Source organism: Stenella coeruleoalba, assembly GCF_951394435.1.
Source record: "Stenella coeruleoalba genome assembly, chromosome: 13".
NCBI classification, from domain to species: domain Eukaryota; kingdom Metazoa; phylum Chordata; class Mammalia; order Artiodactyla; family Delphinidae; genus Stenella; species Stenella coeruleoalba.
This window is the reverse complement of record NC_137159.1, coordinates 45,185,805-45,202,665: the sequence shown is the minus strand read 5'-3', so window position 1 is coordinate 45,202,665 and position 16,861 is coordinate 45,185,805. Positions and strand designations below refer to the sequence as shown.

General features: G+C 37.2%; 1 protein-coding gene across 1 annotated transcript in view; it reads left to right on the top strand.

The window, feature by feature from the left end:
- ACYP2 (acylphosphatase 2) overlaps positions 1 to 16,861 on the top strand; it is a 174,324-nt gene that overhangs the window by 137,244 nt on the left and 20,219 nt on the right. The gene's annotated exons all lie outside the window — the stretch shown is intronic.

Here is a 16,861-nt window from a genome sequence, read left to right as displayed (position 1 = left end):
TGCCACAGGTTTCTAGGGCCTTCTCCCCACCAGTTTCACGCTGAAAGCCATTTTTCAGGCTGCTGTCAGCTGCCGCAGAGGCAGAGGCTGCTTTCACACCCTCCCCGGGTGGCACGACCTCCTCCCGCCCTGCTTCGGTCGCGACCCCCAGCGGCTGGGATCTGGGGAGTAGGCCCGCAGCCCGTGGGGCCCTGGGGGTGCGCCCCCCTCCACCGGAAGCTGGGGCGGTGGGAGTGCTTTGATCTCCAAGCTGCCCTCACTCGTCTCCACCATCACCTGCATCATCTTGCTTTCTTCTAGAAGCTTCTGGCACTGCTGTGGGTCCAGGTCGCCCAGGACATGGTCGGGAGTAGTGAGGTTGCGGGTTTGGGGGAGAGGGATCCCCTGGGCCCCATTAGGGTCGCTTATGTTGGTAGCAGCCTGACCAGCTGTTTGTTGGCATCTGTTTTCCTAATCAAAGACTTACTCATGCAAACCAGCCTATTGCGCAGCCCACCCTTCAATTTCCCGATACTCACCTCTTAGTCTCTAGGCACCTGCTCTCGGTCTCATAGAGTCTATTCTTGTGGCTTCTGCCATCCTTTTTATTCGGATTATTCTGGTGTATGTGTGATGGTGTTACACGGTGGTTTTAATTTGCATTTACCCAGTGTCCAAGAAATTGGGAAGCTTTTCATGTGGTTTTGATTTTGCCATTTGGATATTCTCTTTTTGTGAAGTATCCGAGTCTTCTCCCCATTGCGTGTTCTATATTTTTCATGTTGATTTGTAGGAATGCATTATACGTGCTAGACACGAGTCCTTTTTCAGATCTGTGTATTGCAAATATCCTCTCCCTCCGTGAGTTGCTTTTTCACTATCTTAATGATGCCTTTTAGTGAACAAAAGTTTTGAATCTTCATATATTCCAATTTATCATTTTCCCCTTTAGATTAGTGCTTTTTGTGTCCTGTTTAAGAAATCTTGCCTTTCTAACATCGTTCACATTTATATCTGCAATCCATTTGGAGTTGCTTTTTGTGAATGGTGTGAGGGGAGTCAAGATTCATTTTTCCTCCCATATGATTATCTGATTGACCAAGCAGTATTTATTGAAGAGACCATCCTTTCCCCATGCATAGGTTTTTAGATGTTTCCATTAAAAGTGACGTATGTCACTGGCCGGAGCTAGTCAGATGGCCTTGCCTAGCTTCAAGGGGTCAGGGAAATATAATCCTCCCCTGAGATTGGAAGGTGAAGGAAACTGGAAATATTGGTGAGCACTGTATCGCTTACTCATCACAGACTGTAACTTGAGTAGTGTGTACAAGACCAGTAGAGTTAAGCCAAAGAAAGTAGAGAAGAGGTAATGATGAATAGAAGAGGAGAAATTAATGAAAGACAATAGAGAGTATCAAGCAAAGATTAATAATAAAAGGAGAGAGAATAAACAATATTTGGAAGGAAAAATACAGTCACAGTAGTGATTTAAGGAAATATAAGAGAACATGTTGGACAGACTTGTGCCAGTACATTTTCTTTTCTTTTTTTAAAAAATTTTTATTGGAGTATAGTTGATTTACAATGTTGTGTTAGTTTCAGGTGTACAGCAAAGTGAATCAGTTATATATATATATATATATATATATATATATATATATATATATATATATATATATATATATCTCCACTTTTTAGATTATTTTGCCATATAGGCCATTACAGAGTACTGAGTACAGTTCCCTGTGCTATACAGCAGGTTCTTATTAGTTATCTACTATTTTATATATAGTAGTGTGTATATGTCAGTCCCAATGCTGGTACATTTTCAAACTTGGATGAAATATATGAATTCATGGAAATGTATAACTCATCAACACTGAAATGCAGTGAAAGGCCTAAATAGACATAGAAATAATAAATAGAATCAAGAATTTAAAAAGAATCTTTCTACAAAGTTAGCATGAGGCTAAATGATTTTGAGACAGATACTACCTAACCTTCAAGGAACATATAATCTATTTCTTTTCTTTATTAAACATTCAACAAATATTTACTGTGTGCCTGTAGCATGCCTACTACTGTTCTAGGCCCTTAGGATACATTGTTAAACAGAACAAAGATCTCTTCCCTCTTGGAGTTTCTAGCAGAGGAGAAAGACAATAAATAATAATGATAAAAAGTAAAGGAAACATATTAGAAAGTGATAAGTGCTATGGATAAAACAATAGGTAGAGGTGAGTAAGGGGATTGAGAGTCCTGGGGGTAGGGAGTGGGGAGCAGATTGTAGTTTTAAATAGGGTAAGCAGAGGAAACTTCATTGAAAAGATAAAATTTTGGCAAAGATTCAAATAAGATGAGGGATTTAGCTAAGTGGATATTCTGAAGAAGAGCATTCTAGGAAGAGAGAAGAGCTAAGCAGAGGCCCTAGGACAGGAGCATGCTTAGGGTGTTCAAGGAATAAAAAGGAGATCAGTGTGACTGGAACAAGGTGAGTGAGAGAGGCCAATATCTTACATGATATTGTAAGAAGTTTGGCTTTTATTCGTAGTGAAATGGGAAACCACTACAGGATTTTGAACAGAGGACTCAAAATGTGATTCATGTTTTGCATGGATCACTCTGGCTCCTGGGTGAAGAATAGACTGTGTGGGGCCAGTGGTAGATGTAGGGAGATCTTTTAGGAGTCTATCAAAGTAATACAGGTGAAAGATGATATTTCTTAGACTAGGTGGTAGCAGTGGAGGTGGATAGTGGTTACAGTATGATGGTAGAGCCAGCATGATTTCATGGTGAATTGGATGCGGGGTATAAGAGAAGGAAGGAAGTCAAGGATGACTCTGTGGATTTTGACCTGAGCAGCTGATAGGATGGAGTTGCCAGAAGCAGAGATAGGGAAGGTTATGAGAGAGCAGACCTTTGCAGGAAAAATCAGAAGTTTGCTTTTGGACATGTTAAGTTTGAGATGACTGTTGGACAACAGAGTTGAGATACCTAGTGGGTATTAGGAGTTTGGAGCACAGGAGAGGTCTGGGATGGGGATACATATTTGGAAATAATCAGCATACATGATATTTAAAGCTGTAGTTAGAGCTTGCTGAAATCACCAAGGATGTGAGCAGCTAGATCAAGCCCTGAGGCCTCCAAAATTACAAGGTCAGGGAGAAGAGGAAGAACCAGTAAGAGACTAAGGAGAGACCAGTGAAGTAGGAGGGAATCTGAAAATGTGCAGTACGCTGAAAGCCAAATGTATAAAGGAAAGTGTTCAACTGTGTGACGTGGTGCTGCTAGGCCAGGTAAAACAAGAGTTGACCAATGGATTTAACAACAAAAGTGATGGAGGTCAGAATAGGTTTTAAAGGGAATGGGAGGAAGGAAATTGGAGACAGTGAATATTGATAATTCTGTTGAGGAATTTGCCAAAAAGGGAAATAAATGGAGTCATCACTTGACAAGACCACTTTTAGAGGAGTGGTAGGGTGACAGCTTGACTGTAATGGGTTTAAGAGAAAATCCATAAGGGAGAAATTGAAAATAGCAAGTATATACGACTCTTGCCATTTTGCTCCAAAGAAATGGGATGGTGGCTGGTGGGGAGAGTGGGTCAAAGAAAACATCTTTAAAATGGGAGAAAAAGAAGTATATGTGCATGTTGTTGCGAATGATTCAGCAGGGGGCAAAAATTAATAATGTAGGAGAGAGAAAGGAGAATCATTGGAGGGATGTCCTTGAATAGGTGAAAGCAGATGGAATCTAGTGCCTATGTAGGGGGGAAGGAGTCAGCCTTTAATAGGAGCATGACAAGTTCACCTATGGGAACCAGAAGGCAAAGTATGAGGGTGTAGTTGCTGGTTGGTGGGTAGAAGTGATGATGGAGTCTATGAAATTCTCTTCTCTTTGCTTCAGTGTTCTCGGTAAAGGAGAAAGCAAGATTCAACTCAAGTGAGAAAGAGAGAGAGAATGAGGCAGTGGGAGTCTGGGGAGAGAGGGGTAGGAAATAGTTTTCTAGAGAATCAAAGAGTGACTGGATTACGACATATGGTATGATTGTCACACAGCATTAAGATCATGAATTTGAAGTGAGGCACATCGGCATGGTTGTGAATTTCTCTTCAGCCACATTCATTTACAGGTGCAGCATGAGTAAGCAGAGTTGGATTTAGTCAGAGCTGAAGCAAGAAGGGCAAGAGAATGATTATAATCTTGATCTTAGAATCCAAGCTAGAGGAGTAAAGGACGTATAGGGATGGGGGACAGTGAAAAGGTGGCCTGATCAATGGATTGGAAGACCTAGGGAATTGAAGGGTCCCTGGGTTTAAGTACCAGAGTGAGCTAGAAGGATGAGAGATAGTGGTCTGAGAGTGGACTGCAGGGAATTGGTTAGAACCCTACTCCTCCATCCAACTTGGGCTCCAATGAGGCATATTGAGGACGAGGTCATTGCAGGGGAGGAGGTTAGTGTACCAGGAGGCCTGGGTGGGAAGGATCACCTGTGTGTATATTGAAATCACTGAAAGATAAGATGAGAAAGAAGTGAGAATAAGCCAGGAGCTAAAATCCTTGAGAAATGAGGGAGAAATGACATGAGAATAGCAAGAATGCAGGGTATTAGGTGATTTAAACTGATGCCAGGAGATTTAAAGCTGGGTCTGTATTCTAGGGCCAAAGTTAATTATATAACACCACCTCCTTTGGCTAAATTAGTTAGTCAAAAGGCAGACAAGTTTAGAATTTGATATTACTTAATGTCACAGAGCCTGTATTTTATTATTTTTTTCTTTCTCAAAGTGTGCAGAAGAAAGTCACACATATGTTAGCTGATCAAAAACAAGGAATGTATATGTTTTTGAAAATTGGAAAGTGAGTAGTAGATAACACTTTTTGAGTTCAGTGCGAAATGTTATTCTCCTTTGGGGTCTTTCATTCTGCTTGTGCCCTAGAGTATGGACTAGAAACTACTGAGAAGAACAAAATACGATTTTAACTTTGGGCTTGAAACATTCTGGCTATAAAAGTGTTTTAAGGGGAGTAAGGAGAGCTAATACAAAATCTCAGAAATATCTAGTCAACCAGAGGCAGAAAGAGGGAAGGGGGAGAGAGAGAAAGAGAAAGAAAAAGGAAAGAAAAGAAGAAATATAAGTAAAGAAAGAAGATGGCTTTGGGGGAAGAGTACAGTTTAGCCACAAATCTGCACATCACAGAATTGTGAACGTTTAAATTCTCTGGGAAACAGAAACAGCATGATGTTTTAAAAGCTAAACTTAATATAAGATGAATGAAGAGAGCCTGTGAATTGTATAGTTTTATTTTTCTTTGACTCCTCAAATATCATTCAGTTCTTACTTGTTTTGAAAGGAATCTCTCATTCTTGGCCTAAATTCTTTAAACAAGTGTGTTTGTTTGGTGACTTAGCATACAGAAATATTGTTCTTTGGGCTAGGCCACCCAGTTTAGAAAGCTGAGGGCCTCTGTACTTAAGACTCAAAAGAATGTTGGTAGACAAGAGAAGGAGATGTACACTTTGTTAATTTCCTCTGTTTCCCGTAGACCATTAAGCTGTGTTTGCAAAGGAAATGGTAAAAAAGAAGCTTTGAGTGATTAACCAAGCAGCTTTATAGCTGCAGTCATCTCTATTGCCTCTTAGAAATAGCATATAAATATAGAAGTAGGGAGAAAATATTTGAGTTACCAGGGTGTGGGTAATGAGTTACTCTGGGAAAGTTAATAATTATGATTTAATCATTTTCTACCACTACAGCACTCATAGAGAGCAAATATACATTACTGTGCCTAATAAAACTGTTAAGAGGCTGAGGTCTGTGTAGGGTGGGGGGTAGAGCCAGGTGACAGGGGTGACCAAATCAGCCAGGGATACACAGAGCCATCACAAAAATTCAAAATATAGGTCAAAACACTAAGTAAAATGTTCGTAATATCTAAATGTTAAACATACGTAATCATTCTACCCTAATTGAGATAAAATTAATTTTTAAAAATAATGAAATTGATACTGTAGCAAATGAATAAAATTCAGTTAATCATGAAAAATCGAAATAATATTATTGGATCTTTTAAAAAATAGTGTGATCTTAAAAAACAAAGTTCATTGATGGTGTCATCATTGCCGTATGAGCATAGTTTGGGGTCAGAAATTTCCAGCAGCTTTAAAAACTCAGGCTCTACATTAGTAGCAGAATGGTGAACAGAGTTTTGCTCTAATTCTTAGTATTTTCTTCTTAGCTGTCATTTTAAAATAATTTCTCTTTTCGATCTTTTTTCTTTAGAAACAGGAATATTTTTATGTTTTAGCACATTACACCCTCACTGCACCCTATGAACTAGCAGGTAGGAAAACTGAGGCACAGAAATAATAAGTAATTTGCTCATGGACACATAGAAAATCGCAAAGTCAAGAAATGAACCCAGATAATCAGACTCCGAAGCTCTTCCTGTTAAACACTGCAGGGTACACTCTGAGCCTTTCTCAGCCTCAATTCTCTCGTCTATAAAATATGGTCTATAATTCTTATTTCTCATGGTGGTTGCAACAATTAAATAAGATGTGGAGCTTGGGCAGGGGAGATGTTCTTTATCTGCTTCTGTATTGCTGTCTTTATCTGTTTCTGTATTGTTTGATTTGTTATAATGAGCATGAATTATTCATGTATTTTTAATCAAGAAAAAAAATGTTAAGGCCTATAAGAGTGTCTGGCACAGAGAGGCACCCAATAAAGTCATTATTATGTCTGAGAGCAAAGTCAGAGTTTCCATTTGAATCAACAGGGATTTGTCATCTCTGGAAGCTTGGGTGCAAAGGGAAGAAATAAGATAGGGGAACAGCTAGAAGAGAATCCAGGGTAGAGGTTTTTACTTGCCAGTGAGAGGGGCTTGTTCATCTTAAAGTGAGGGTGGGAACCATTGGGAGGGAGAGCACACTGGTTTAGGCAAGTGGGAATTAACCAATGGAGCAAAATTCCAAGGAATTTGGGGTTGGGGGAGTCCTAGAACTTTGGATGAATTAACTTATTTTGCAGAAGATTAACAGTGACTTGTTAGTCAATAAGGCCCATTTTCTAAGGTAACAAAAAATATCTATCATTTTGGAAAATGAGAAAGGAATTAAAAGAACTCTGGTTTTCTTTACTTATCTGCCTGGTTCTGGGGGATATGAGAATAGGTTTTCTGAAGAGGAGCCGTCAGTTTATTTTTCCATTTGTGGATTACAATGGTAAAACGATTGTTGGCAAAAGAACATCTTTTCAAGCGGCTTCCCTTGGTGTAGGTCAGAGGGGCAACAAGAGGAGTTATTTCTGCAGCTGGAAAAAAGGTTCAGAGCTGTCTTCCTGGAGACAGCTCCCATTTCAGAGTCTAAAATAGATTTGAATTACTGTGCTATTGGGGAATCGGGGCCTATTCATTCTAAGCACATCTGTTGGTAACTGTTGAAATTCAAATAAATTCAAATAAAGTCCAAGTAATGCTCGTTTTACACTTATCGATTTCAAGGAGTGTTAAAAAACACATATACAGAAAACCTACACTCCAGTCACTGACACTGCCTAAGACACAACATGGAAAGCCTTGATTTTCTGCCAACCATAATTCCTTTGAACCTGAGCCACCACATTTTAATTCCTTTAAAATGCTCCTTCCTCCCTACCTGAACTTTTCAACTGAGATTCATTTTCATTTCAAAAGTTTAAATATGAACTATATCAAACAGTTCTGTAGTTTGATTTTGATCATTCCACAGCCTTCAGTAGTGAAGTGAGGAGGTTAGACTATTAAACTCATAAAGCCAGGATTGAATAAATGCATTTTTCTCTTTGTCTCCTCTCCAGTTTTAGTAAATAAAAAATTTCAGTTAGGTGCTGTGATTAAGGAAACTTGGTATATCTATTTATTTATATATGGCTCCAGTCCATAAAGGATTCAAGGCATCTTTAAGCAGGCAAACACAGGACAGAAGAATAAGGGAAATTCCTTTTTTTCAATTAAGCCATGACTCTCTTATAAGGAAATCTGATCTATCAAATGTATAGAAAGAAATAGAACCATTTTAAGGTTGTGAGTTTTAATTTTTTTCTTAATAGTTAAAATTTTGAATAGCGTTTCAAGTACCATATCTATGTCATTACCTTGGAGTTTACAGTGTTACAAGTAGATACCACACCAAGTACATTACATGAATTATCTCCTTTAGTTTAAACCTCATAACTACCCTATGAAGTAGTATTATTTCCATCTTATAGATAAAAGTATCCAAGGCCTACAAATAAATAATTTGCCCAAAGTCACATAACGAGTCAGGATTCAAATCCATGTCTGTTATTCTGAGTTATTAACTCCTAATCTAAATTATGCCTTATACATGGGAGGTGGTGAAAGAGAAGATCAAAGACCATAAAAGTAAATAGAAATATATTAGAAATTACAGAAAAGAAATTTACATGTAAAAGGAGACATTTGTCTAAATCCAGGCAAACTTTTACAGAAAGTATTATGGTAAAAATAAAGCATCAGGAAGGAAGAAGACAAACATGGTACCAACAGCCCAGAACAGGGCTCCACAGACAAAGGTGTGGCAAAATCACACACTCAGTTCTCAAGGTGTGTGCTTGCCTTCTCTAGTGCCTTTGGGAAATGTGAGTGCTCTCTGTAAGGTTCTGGAGGGTGAAAGATCCTTACTCTAGGAAACTTCATAACTTACCAGCTGACACTAATATTTCTGGTTTCTTCTAACTCTTTGCTTTCATCTGTATGTTGAAAAATACAATCAATATTAGAGTCTGTTGTTTAATAACTAGTATTGTTCAACTGCTAGTATAGCGGTTTCCTGCTTCCTTCCCAATCTTATTTACAGAAAAAATATCATCCATGATTCCACTATTCTTTGTCAATAGTGATTTTCATTTTTGCCTTTTTTTGATGTGCATAAGTAGAATTATTATTTGGCTCCCTTCCACCATTAAATAACAACATTTTTTCAGTTTTCATAATTATAATTCTGAGGGCTATATAATAGTCTACTGAATTGATATAGTATAATTATATTGGGCATTTTTTTGTTTGTTTCCAGTATTTTGCTATTATAAATATCCTTCCAAGAACTGATTAATGTATATAATTTAATTGTATTTCTTCATAAGTGAATTGTATGTTTATATCCTTTGACCATTTATCTCTTGAGGTTTTAAAATTTGTGAAAATTTGAGTTAGTTCTTTACGTAGTATATATACACTACTTTTCTACGATGATCAATACAAAGGTTTCCCAATTATGTTTCCCTTCTTTTAATTTTGTTAGTTGTTTATGTTACAACCATTTTTTTACTTGATGTTTTTGAGCTATTTATTTTTTCCTTTGTGATTTTCATTACTGCCCTGAGCTTTACAAAGATACTATGCCTCTAAAGATTTCATTAATATTTGATTTTTTTTTCTCATAGCTTTGCTAAGAATTAAAGCAAATATTTACTCTTTAATCCACTAGAGGCTTATTCTGGTAATGTGGTATAAGAGCTGATCTAAATCACTTTTTGTTTTGTTTTGTGTTTGTTCACCAGTTACCCTGGCAATTATTAGAGTTTAATTAGGCAATTATTAAATAGAATTAGGCAGTTATTAAATAAATATTATTTTCCTTAATTTTATGATAGTTATATAATATATTACATTTATTTCTATATGTCCCACACTTCTGTATTTTCATCATTTAATTAATATACTTTGTTTTAGGGTTTCCTGGGAACTAGATCAGCATCATAACTTGTGGTTTCTTTGTTAGTGTAGAATTTTAATATTTAACAAATAGTAAATTTACTTGGTGAAATTCATTTTCCTATATGATAACTGTATATATCTCAATTTGTTCATCTTGTTTTATATATTCTAATACACCTTTATAGTTTTATTTACATATAGCTCATAAGTCTTTATAATTTTCTTTATAACTGTCATGGACAATTCTGTTAAGTTTATCCATCCCCTCTTTTTTTTTTTTGAATGGAATTTCTTTCCTTTGTATTACGTTATTGAGCTGGTGGTTACCAGGATAAAGAAAGCCCCTAATTATGGTAAATTCATTATAAACCCGGTCACTTTGATAAACTCATGGGCTAATAAATTTAAACAGATTTCTTAGGATTTTTATACATGCAATGCTTTCTGCAAATAATCACAGTTTTCCCTCTCCCTTTAGTGTATCATTCTATTGGCACAAAGCAAATACCCACTAAATGGCAGTTGCCCTTTGTGTATTAAAAAGAATATTAGGTGAGTCAGGAAAATTGAATCCTACTGTCAGCTCCTCAACTAAGAAAGCCATCTATAAAGCACCTTCTGTGGGTCAGGCACCATGCTAGGCACTTTACATAGTCCATCTTGCCTAAGGCTTAGAGTAAGCCTACAGAGTATATATACTATTAAATATCATAGGTAAGGGAACTGATAGGTAAGTTTAGCAGGTATAGAAGCCAAGGCTGGCCCATGCTAGGCCCCCAATAGCAATAAAAAATGGAACACGGAAGTGTCTAACTGTGGCAGTCTGTGCGTGAAAGGCCATGGGCCGATGGCTCTGGAGTCCTTGACCTGGCAGGTTTCTTCATTCCCTGGGGACAGCACTGACCACTGAACTTTGGCCAAGGGTCTGAGGAACTAGGGAGGCATGGAGAAGCTGCATCAGCTCACTTTCATCCTTATCTTGTACATACGCTTCACAATTCCTGCTTCCGGGTCACGCAGTAAACGTGAGTGAAAGCAGTCCTGAAGGAAGTCTGTGTTCCCCTTCTCACCAGCCTTTCAACCCAGATCAGCCTTTTGAGGTCTGGCTTAGCTCAGTGGGTTAAGTAATTTGTCCAAGATTACCAGTGAGTGATGGGTAAGTGGCTTGCTCCACAGCCAGTGGTCTTGTAGTGTGGTTTGGGCAGGTCATTTCACCTCTCTGCTATAATTCCCTCATCTGTATGATGAAAGAGTCAGATAAATAATCCAGTTCTGACAGGCAGACTGTTGGTGAATACACCTTACACACTTCTTCAAGACTGCAAATTCCTCACAGACTATACTTTCCACGTTCTTGAATCACTCATATTACTTTGCACATAACAAATGCTCAATGAATATTTGTTGATGCAGAATGAACGAATGAATTGATCAATCAATTGAAGAAAACAGTCTTAATGTTTTTCTTTTCTTTTTTTAAAAAAAATATTTATTTATTTAATTTGGCTGCACTGGAACTTAGTTGCGGCATGCGGAACCTAGTACCCCCGACCAGGGATTGAACCCAGGCCCCCTGCCTTGGGAGCACGGAGTCTTACCCACTGGACCACCAGGGAAGTCCCTCTTGATGCTTTTCTCACAAGAGATTTTCAATGCTAGAACACAGGATCCTGCAGGGGCCCCTAAAATCTCATTTCACATTTCAATTGTGGAATCTTCTATAAAGATAGCATTTGTCATGAGCCTTTTTATAAGAAGATGCTTAGCAGGGGTCAGCTTGTTTTCATCTGAAAAGAATAAAGAATTGAGGTTAGGAAAGCAGGAAGCCTAGAAAGGAGCCAGGTTTGGAGCTGTGGTAGGTAGACTTTCCTCTAACAAAGCTGTTTCGGCTGTTTTTATCTTTGTGCTGCTGTTCTAGCAACACTATGACAAAACTGTGACTATTCAAACTTAATAAAACTAGAGCCTGTCCAAAATCAATTCTGAGTAAATGATGAACTGTGGGGAGCATACCTTAACACCTCTGTTTGGGCATGCTGTAGAAAACTACCAAATCTTATGTCCTGTCTATAATTTAAACACACAATGTTTTAAATGCACCCTTAGAAGATCTAATAAAATTACTTGCATATTATTTAATAGTGTGTTCTCTTTTTATGCCAAAAAAATCCAAAGGAAGCTATGCAGCCCTCAGGAGGCATAGAATCTGTGGATTTTGTAATTTCTGATTTTGAACTTAAAATCTCATTGAAGTCACTAGTTAATATTTCTAAATCTTTATATCTGAAAACTTCTGAGCATATATCCCAACAACCTTCCTGCCCCCTCCGCCATCCCCAGCCAAAGGGGGGAGGGAGGGAAGACCCGTACTGCCAATAGTTACAAAGGTTATTTCTGGAATAAAAACAAGGATTTGCAGCATGCACGAGTGTCTGGTTTTGTCTCTTGAGCTTTACAAAGACCAGCATCATATTGAGACTATAAAATTATTGTTCTCTGAAACTAAAAGAAAAATCTAGGAAAATTAAGCATTTTTGTTGAAAATTATTGAAATGTCAAATTTTTTAAACTAAGTTGTTATATAAAAGGAAGCATACGGAGGAAAAGCTATAAGGAGTCAAACTGTTTTTTATGAGCCACAGTATTTGCAGGAAAAGAAAACATGACAGAGACCACACCAGTTTCTCTAACATGGATACAAAGGAGAATCACGTCATCAAAGCAGCAGGTTTGTGCTGCCACAGTAAAGATCATCGGTGGCGCTTTCCATATCCTTTAACTAAACCAAAATACCTGCATTCAGTTGCAACCTGAGAAACAGGCAATAAAGTCACAAATGTCTTTACTTTTAAAAAATATTTTTACCACTTTGTAATAGTGTTTAGTTTTATTATCCCAGAACAGGAAAAGGAAAACATCATGTTGATTAAATTTTGGCAATAACTTACTCATTATGGGCATAATTTTTACATCGTCAATGTTATTTCAGTTTGCAAGAAGAGGTACAGGGCTCGGTTACAGAAAATATCATGGCAACCTGAACTGAGATGGTCCTGAATTCTCTAGACTGTTTCAGGTTTCCTAATATTAAAGTTCTGTGCAAGGTAAGGTATGAAAGAAGAAAAAAAACCTCATCTAAACAAGCTTGCTCTTAATAAATACACTAATAAAGTTTATTTTGACCTTGAGTTAAAATGATCCAGCTCTACTGGATGACTCTGATGGGGCTGCTCTTTTGTATTTATTCAAGTTAAATTTCAGATAAGCCCTTGAATTGTGTGAGCTCAACTATATTCTCTAAAAGAGAGCCAGACTAATGTGAACCTGAATCCAAGTGTACTTTTCCAGTAACATCTGACTAGTTGGATCTCATCTGTCGTGTTATCTCACTATGTCACACTCCCAACCACAGGAAACTGAGGACTAGCTCTCACTAGGAGAAACTGATAGCTCTCAGAGTGTGGAGCAGCTTTGTAGGTATTTAACAATCCTCCTCCTAAGGAATACCAAGCCCTGAGAAATGATTAAGCAGATTTATAGAATCTAACATATTAAGCGAAATCCATTTAGGAGAATTTGGAATGTCAGCATGTGCTGTCTTATGATGAACATCCAAGCCCTGCCTGGTTTGCCTAATAGAGTATTTATAAGGAAAAAGTAAGTTCCAGTTTAATGTGATTTCTTATTAGTTAATATTTAGTCAAACAATAAAATGCAACATTAAGCATATCCCTAACTATATTTAGTATAGTAGTTTACACAGCAATTGCTATGGGTTCTATATTTATGTATCATACATCTTTTTCTGGAAAAAAATTGAAGCTGGCTTAAATAGCTTACATGTTTGCCCTTTCTATCGTTAGGAGAAATTCCTTTAAAGAAATTATAAATGCCCTAGGTATACTCTTTTTAATATTTACTCCCTCTAATCATCCTCTGTGTGCACCTTGATTATTCATTCAGAAATACAGCTAGGTTCTCATCTTTTCAGAAAAAAATCCACATCCTTAGCAAGCTGTACAAGACCCTTCACCATCTAGCCATGGCCCCGGTAATCCATTTTCATCTGTAAGAATCTCCCACTCACAATGTCTGGTGTCTCCATGTTGTTAGTTCGGATATTTCAGCCACTATTTTCCTTTGTTAATAACACCTCATAAATATGTTAGTCTAACAGTTTTCAATATTATAAAACTTATTTACACACGGGGGAAAATCACTTCTTGCATTACCACATTGGAGTTACTAAACCACTGAAAAGACTTATACCATTGGTAAAATATTATGTAGTATTTAACTCTGGATGTCATTACCTCCCCACAAGAGAAATTGCCAATAAAATTTCAACATTCATTGTAATGACTTTGACTTCGATCACAAAAGCCAAGTTTTATATTTCGACCTGTGTTCAGATTTTTCTTTCCCATAGGGAAGAGAAAAAAAAGAAGAAATGTTTTATTCCTTTAGGCATCTTTCAAACTCGTTCATAATCTTTTATTAATTTAAAATTGATACATATTTATTGGAGAATTTTGAAAATAATTTGAAAACAAGCAAAGAAAAAAACGAAAGAAAGGAAACTACCCATATTTCAGGAGATACCCACTATTACCACTTTTTATGTCTTTCAAATATTTTTCTGTCAGTATATTTTTTTTTTACAAAACTGAGGTCATACTATATACTGCAAAACTATACCGTTTTGCAACTTGCTTTTAAAAAACTTAATACCATATATATTTTAATTTTTTATTTATTTATTTATTTTTTGGCTGCATTGGGTCTTTGTTGCTGCACACGGGCTTTCTCTAGTTGTGGCGAGCAGGGGCTACTCTTCGTTGTGGTGTGCGGGTTTCTCATTGCGGTGGCTTCTTGTTGTGGAGCACGGGCTCTAGGCGCGCAGGCTTTGGTAGTTGTGGCACATGGGCTCAGTAGTTGTGGCGGCTCACGGGCTTAGTTGCTCCATGGCATGTGGGATCTTCCCGGAACAGGGCTCAAACCCGTGTCCCCTGCATTGGCAGGCGGATTCTTAACCACTGTGCCACCAGAGCAGTCCCCAGAAAACTTAATACCATATTAAAAATTTCTTTATTGGTAAAAATTCATCTTCATAATTTTAACAGCTATCATTCATTTATCTGGAAATACAGTAACTTATTTAACCAGTTCCCAATTATTGGACATTTAAATTGCCTGAACTATTTTCCTGTTACATACAATACAATGTACATCCTTGAGGCAAAATCTTTACGTACATCCTCAATGATACTTTAGGATAAATTTTTAGGAGTAGAATCACTGTCACATTTTTAAAAATAATTTTTATTGTAGTATAGTTGATTTACAATGTTGTGTTAGTTTCTGCTCTACAGCAAAGTGAATAAGATATACATATATCTACTCTTTTTAAGATTCTTGTCCCATATAGGTTATTACAGAGAATTGAGTAGAGTTCCCTGTTCTGTACAGTAGATCTTTATTAGTTATCTATTTTATATATAGTAGTGTATATACATCAATCCCAGTCTCCCAGTTTATCCCCCCCTTTCCCCCCATAACCATAAGTCTGTTTTCTACATCTGTGACTCTATTTCTGTTTTGTAAATAAGTTCATTTGTAGCATAATTTTTTAGATTCCACATGTAAGCAATGTCGTATGGTATTTGTCTTTCTCTGTCTGACTTACTTCACTCAGTATGACAATCTCTAGGTCCATCCGTGTGCTGCAAATGGCATTATTTCATTCTTTTTTATGGTTGAGTAATATTCCATTGTATATATGTACCACATCTTCTTTATCCATTTCTCTGCTGATTGACATTTAGGTTGCTTCCATGTCTTGGCTATTGTAAATAGTGCTGCAATGAACATTGGAGCGCATGTATCTTTTCGAATTATGGTTTTCTCCGGATATATGCCCAGGAGTGGTATTGCTGGGTCATATAGTATTTCTATATTTAGTTTTATTTTTTTTATTATTTTTTTTTTTGCGGTACGCGGGCCTCTCAGTGTTGTGGCCTCTCCCATTGCGGACGCACAGGCTCAGTGGCCATGGCTCATGCGCCCAGCCGCTCCACGGCATGTGGGATCCTCCCGGGCACAAACCCACGTCCCCCGCATCGGCAGGCGGACTCTCAACCACTGCGCCACCAGGGAAGCCCTATATTTAGTTTTTTAAGGAACCTCCATACTATTCTCCATAATGGTTGTACCAATTTACATTTCCACCAACATTGTAGGAGTGTTCCCTTTTCTCCACATCTTCTCCAGCATTTATTGTTTATAGATTTTTTGATGATGGCCAATCTGACCATTGTGAGGCTGAATCACATTTTATTTATCTAATTAGGCAATGCATGATAGATGTACAAAAATTCAAAAGGAACAATAGGATATTCAGTGAAAAATAAGCCTTCCTCCTTGCCTTTCCTCCAGATATTCTTCTCCCTCCTGGAAGGCAGCTACTTTTAGTTTTCATTTATTTTCGCAGAAATATTTCACGCATTTATACGCTTTTACATATAAATCCTTCAGTGTACATATTAAGAAATTGGTAAAATGGTTTCAGTAGTGAAATTTGCTTTATAATTTTATATGCTAGATAATCATAGGCACAAAACTTTCTACAATAAAGCAACATTGAGTTATTTCAGTTCTGTATTATCCCTTAATTTAGATTATACTTTTATATAATAATATGTCATTTATCAACTACCGTTAGTATTTTTATCTTCATGGTACACTTTTAAATCTTTTTATTATAGAAGGTTTCAAACACACCTGAAAGTAGAATAATACAATGAAGCCCCAAGTATCCAACTAGTATGCACATTTTAAGTCTTTTAATAAACAGTGCCAAGTTTTTCTCTATAAAAGTTTACCAATTTATGCTCCTATCTACATATGAGATTTATATTATCTTCATTTTTGTACTGTTGAATTTTACAGCTGCTGCATCCAATGTTATAGGTATATGTTTTTAAGTAAGAGTAACTCGGTGGCAGGGATGGAAAGTGATAGGAAAAATAAGGCATAGTAACTTTTGTTGCAATAGGACAATAGCTTTAATCTAGCACAGTAATGCCAGTCGACTTAGTGTCGCTTCCTGGTTCAGTGTGTTTGGAAGAGTGATGAGAACAGATGCAGGATCTGTGAGGAA